Source organism: Beta vulgaris, chromosome 8 (genome assembly GCF_026745355.1).
Source record: "Beta vulgaris subsp. vulgaris cultivar EL10 chromosome 8, EL10.2, whole genome shotgun sequence".
Lineage (NCBI taxonomy): Eukaryota > Viridiplantae > Streptophyta > Magnoliopsida > Caryophyllales > Amaranthaceae > Beta > Beta vulgaris.
Genome location: NC_079209.1, coordinates 8,957,547 through 8,963,368, shown reverse-complemented (window position 1 = coordinate 8,963,368; position 5,822 = coordinate 8,957,547). Strand labels below are relative to the sequence as shown.

Genomic DNA, 5,822 nt, shown 5'->3' with positions numbered 1-5,822 from the left:
GGCTGTATTTAGGAGATGGGGTGTATTTTGGTGACTCGTACACTGGAGATGGACTATAATCTGGTGACTTGTATGCTACACATGGTGGGTATTCAGGTGACTTGTACACGGGAGATGGGTTGTAATCTGGTGACTTGTACACTGGAGATGGGCTGTATACGGGTGACTTGTAGATGGGGGATGGACTGTATACTGGTGACTTGTAGACAGGGGATGGGCTGTATACTGGTGCCTTGTATACTGGAGATGGGTGTATACGGGTGACTTGTATACCGGTGATGGGCTGTAAACTGGTGACTTGTAGACGGGTGATGGGCTGTATACTGGTGACTTGTATACTGGAGATGGGCTGTAAACTGGTGCCTTGTAGACGGGGGATGGGCTGTAAACTGGTGTCTTGTATACTGGAGATGGTGTGTATACAGGTGACTTGTAGACGGGGGATGGGCTGTAAACTGGTGACTTGTAGACGGGGGATGGGCTGTATACTGGTGTCTTGTATACTGGAGATGGGGTGTATACAGGTGACTTGTAGACTGGGGATGGGGTGTATACAGGTGATTCGTAGACAGGGGATGGGCTGTAAACTGGTGTCTTGTATACTGGAGATGGGGTGTATACTGGTGACTTATAGACAGGGGATGGACTGTAAACTGGTGTCTCATATACTGGAGATGGAGAGTATACTGGTGACTTGTATACAGGGGATGGGCTATAAACTGGTGCCTCGTATACTGGGGCCTTGTATTCAGGAGATGGAGAGTATTCTGGAGATTTGTATACTGGAGATGGTGAGTACTCTGGGGACTTGTATACTGGGGATGGTGAGTACTCTGGGGACTTGTATACTGGGGATGGTGAGTACTCTGGAGACTTGTATACTGGAGATGGTGAGTACTCTGGGGAGTACTCTGGGAGCTTGACTTGTACACTGGAGATGGTGAGTACTCTGGGGACTTGTACACTGGAGACGGTGAGTACTCTGGGGACTTGTACACTGGCGATGGTGTGTATTCAGGTGATGGGGTGTAAACGGGAGAGTAAGATGGTTTCTTGTATTCGGTAGCAGGGCTATAGGAATCACTGGCAGATGAAATCGCCACTAAAGTCATGACAAAGAAGGTCATGATAGCAGCATGATTGAGAGCCATTTTGATGGAATGAAGATGAAGAGATGAGTTATGAAATATTTGGTTTGTACATGGGATTTATATAACATTGGCCTTAGTGGCATTCCATGATCTAAAATCTATAGTGGAGAGCAAGTCTTCAATGATGTATTTGGGTACCACCTTTTCAGCACGATTTAACCATGAAAAATCAAATTGACTTGATCGTCACATGTTAAAAAAATATTATGTCCAAATACAAGTCTTCAATTGAAGGCTCTGATTCGTTGAGGGAAATCAATGATTCTGAGACAGGAAAATTGGAGTAGAGGCAAATTTGAGTTGAAAAAATTTCGACGGCCACGATTTGCACTAAGAATGAATGATGATGCCGCGGAATCGACGGATCTTATGTTGATGATTGATGCAGGTGTCTGATGCTGGGATTTGGGGGGTTTTGTTTTTTCATTTGAATTTTCTTTTCCTTTTATTTTTTCTTTCTTTCCTGATTTTATCACTTTGTTACTGTACTTCACCTCACGTTTTTCATTTGGACTTTTCTTTCTTTTTCCAATTTTCATTTTTCTCCTTTTAACTCATTTCCTTTATTTTTTTTTCTTTTCCCTTTTCTTTTATTCCATTTTTATTTTTTATTCCTTTTCTTGTTTTTTCTCCTACATTAATAGTCGTATAAATACTCTTAAGTCCTACATTAAACTTGGGTCGGAATAATGCGGCTTTCAGAATTACTTGGGTCGGAAGAAATCGGCTTTCGGGTTACTTGGGTCGGAAGAAATCGATATCGGAATAACTTGGGTCGGAATAATGCGGCTTCCGGAATTACTTGGTTCGGAAGAAATCGATATCGGAATGAATTGGATCAAAATAAATCGACCTTCAGAATTAATTGAGCATTCAAGAAATCGACTATCGGAATGACTTGGGTCAGAATAAATCGGATTTCGACTTGGGTCGGCATAAATCGAATCTCGGTAGGACTTGGTTCTTGGAACGACTAAATATCAAACCGGCGGCGCCGTGGCCGTGTGGCGTATTGATTTCGGTCGAGATTGTTATAAACTTATAACATGTGATTTTATGATATTGTGGTATAGATTAGAGTCATTACACTTTATAGTGGTATATTATAGTAATTATACTAATATTGTGAATTGTGATTGAGTCATTGTGAATTTTTTAATAATACATTGAATCATTAATAGTTTGATACTTATATTACTAATTTGAAATGTTACTAAAGTAAGACTTGTAAGTTATACTTATATTATTGGCCCATTCACCAGTATTGGCTATTGGTAATTGGCCTATTGCCTAAGTATCGCCTATAAGTTATTCACTTATTTAGTTATTCTTATTCATGATTGCATACGTATTCAAGTAACAAGTAACAAGTAACATCTAACAAGTAACAAGTAACAACTAACATCTAACAAGTAACAACTAGCAACCGGCCATAAGGATTATTGATTATAGACTTGTAGTGTTAGGGTTAATAGACTATTAAACTTAAACATTTTGTTAGTTAGTGACTTACTCATTCTCAAGTCCGAATCAGTCACTATATAGCAACAAAAGAGTTAGACTTTCATCGTTCGTTGAACAACTCAACAAGTAATGAAGTAACAATGATCAACGTTAATCACTTGTCACTTAATCGAATATGTCAATATGTCATATGAAAATAATACATAATCAAACACTATGTTAGTAGAGGATGAACATGATTGAATTTCGTTAAGTTAAGGTTCATAATATTGGCAAAAATTAATTAATGAAATGATCATAAGATTGATTGTCTTTGACATTAATCAAAAGTCAAAACCATCAAATGATCATACGATTGATCATCGATGTTATTACACGGTTTTAACAATAATCAAAGCATACTAGAAATCCGTCTATTTCATTACTTGAATAATCACACATTCATGTATTTCATACTTAACAATTTATACTTTCACTGTTTCACATCAATACATCATTATTCATTTAACTTCTACAGTAAGTAGGAATTATTAAAACAGTTAGTAAACATCATTCATAATATTTTTTACATTAATGATCTTGTTTAGACAATATTAAATCTGAGCCATTCAATTCTTTAATCTTTAAAATTAGAAATCTAAAATCAACTCTCTAAAATCTCAGCCATTCACGCTCAAAATCTAACGGTTCAGATTAGACCTAAAATGTAACCCGACTTCCCTACTATGTAAACCCTTTTTAACCCCCCCCCCCCAATTTTTCCGTCTCTTTCAGATTTTACTCTCCTAATCTCCTCTAGTGGCTTAAACCTCATAGATACAATCAGACATCAATATAAGTATATTGTTATAATATAGTTCACGTACATGACTATAATTAAAACTTTAACTGAGTATGTAATAGTTGTATAAGTAATATTCCAATAAATATAGTTTTATAACAATAACCATAAGCAACATAACTAGTATAACTATTTACCGATTAAAATTTCCATTCATTAATTTGTACAGATTTAATAAAAATTTCAAGTATATATTTATATGATTGATTTATTTGTTTGTTATATGGATCTTTGTCATTCCCTAATTAATTTACTGATAAATATTTGACACGAGCAAATATTGGTTAAATAAATGAGATAAATGATGAAAATTTTAATTACTACTACTAATTTTTTCAAGGAAAACAAAGCTCAATTCCTATTGGTCATATATGCACATACACGGATCAGAATGTCTTCATTATAGAGCAACTGTGAACCATAGATAATATCTCTCATCTAGTGATCCTAGTTGTCCATCTCAAACACGAAAACACCTAAAAAATTTTGGATTTCCCGCCCATTTTCTTCCATCCAAATACTCTCCATAAAACCTCCTCCTATTACACTAACTTCTCCATCTCATTTCAAAACTCCAAAACATCTCACCGCAAAAAAAAAAAATAAATCAAAAGCTCCGGAAAAAGCTTAAACTTTACAACAATGGCGGGAACAAAGCAAACAATGCGATAATTAACCGGAGGAAAAGCGTCGAGAAAGAACTAGCAACAAAAGCTGCTCGAAAATCAACTCCGGCGACCGGATGAGTTAAGAAACCCCATAGATTCCGGCCAGGAACTGTGGCATCTTCTTATCAGAAAGCTTCCATTTCAGAGGTTCATGAGAGAAATTGCGCAACAATTTAAAACTGATCTTCGATTTCAGAGCTCTGTTGTTGCTGCTCTTCAAGAAGCTTATCTTGTTGGATTGTTTGAGGATACTGATTTATGTTGTATTCATGCTAAGAGAGTTACGATTATGCCTAAGATATTCAACTTGCTAGGCAGATTCGAGGAGAACGAGCTTAATTGTTAGGTTTAATTTTGGAATTTTGATGCTGTAATTTTTGGGGATTTAGAATGTTGGATGTAATTGGAAATCTGGAATGAAGTGTTGTGTTCTGGTAACTTTGATGATGTAAAATCTTATCTATCAAATGAATGAATTATGCGTTTTATGTCTAATTATACTTCAGATGCATCAAGTATTCTGGATTTATGCTAGATATATGAATTATTATGCCTGATGCTTACAAAGGCAATATCTTATGGGTCAATATGGATAGATCTTGATTTCGGAATTGGAGTTGCATTTATACAAAGGCAATATCTTATGGGGGCAATAATGGAGTTTGATCGATAATTGTTTGAAATGTTTTAGTCTAATGTTGCTGCATACATATGGGTGTTAAATTTAGTGGTTTTGATTTGAATTGCCTTGTTTTAGTTATCTAGGCACTATATTTACAATATTTATGCTTTAGGTGGAACTTTCATCTTCCTTGGGATGATATTAGTGTCCTACTGCTGCCTGTGCCTTTAATTTGCTTGCATAACTTTTACCCTTGTGTTTTCATTTTGGAGTTTACTTTTTGTCTTTACTTTTTGGATGTGAGATGAGAAACCATATTCGTTGGAAGTGCAAAATGAAGTTGGTTAAAGGCTCGTTTGAATGCCAATTTTCAGCTATTTTGGTTTACGATTATAAGTCATTTGATATAGCTTGTATAGTTAACTTAAAGTTAGTCATAATTACATCAATCATGTTTAACTTTAATAGTTGGTAACATAAAAACTAAGCTAAAGGAAAGAACTTTTTGATTTTGTGGGTTTTTGGCTGACTGTATTGGTTCCACAAGAGGCAATGTTATGAGGGAGCTAAAAGTTATAGTTATGGGTATGATTACTTTAGGGCTTTGCTAAACGACGCCCTAAAATTTCCTTCTAACGCCCTAGATACAGTATTTTTATACCGTATGTATATATCTTGCATTTCTTTTCTCCTCCTCTAAAAAAATCAACTTCTCTGTCATCATCTTCATGACTTCATCTTCATGACACAGAAGCTTCAGATTAGTTTCATCTGCACTCTCTATCTGCACCAAGGACTTCATTCTGAAATTTTTTTCTAAAACTTTCATCTGCATTCTCTATCTCATACAGAGAAGCTTCAGATTCATCATTACCGACGCCCTAAAATCCATGGAAGACAAAAGACTAACTGCTTTTCTATCATCTTTTTCTACATCCATGACCCTTTTACAAGATGGGTATATATCATCAATCTCATCAAAAATAATAATTACAAACTAAGTAATCAATTTTCTTCAGAATTTAACTGAAAATTACAGAACAAATTACCTTCTTCTCTCTGTTTTTCTTAAACTT

The 5,822-nt window shown here is 35.5% G+C and overlaps 2 pseudogenes; one reads left to right on the top strand and one right to left on the bottom strand.

Annotated features, from left to right (window-relative positions):
• The window catches only part of LOC125492912 (repetitive proline-rich cell wall protein 1-like), a 16,284-nt pseudogene extending 14,971 nt beyond the window's left edge, over window positions 1–1,313 (bottom strand).
• Window positions 1,314–4,098: 2,785 nt separating this feature from the next.
• On the top strand, window positions 4,099–4,463 carry LOC104900957 (histone H3.2-like; annotated as a pseudogene).
• The last annotated feature ends 1,359 nt before the right edge of the window (window positions 4,464–5,822 follow it).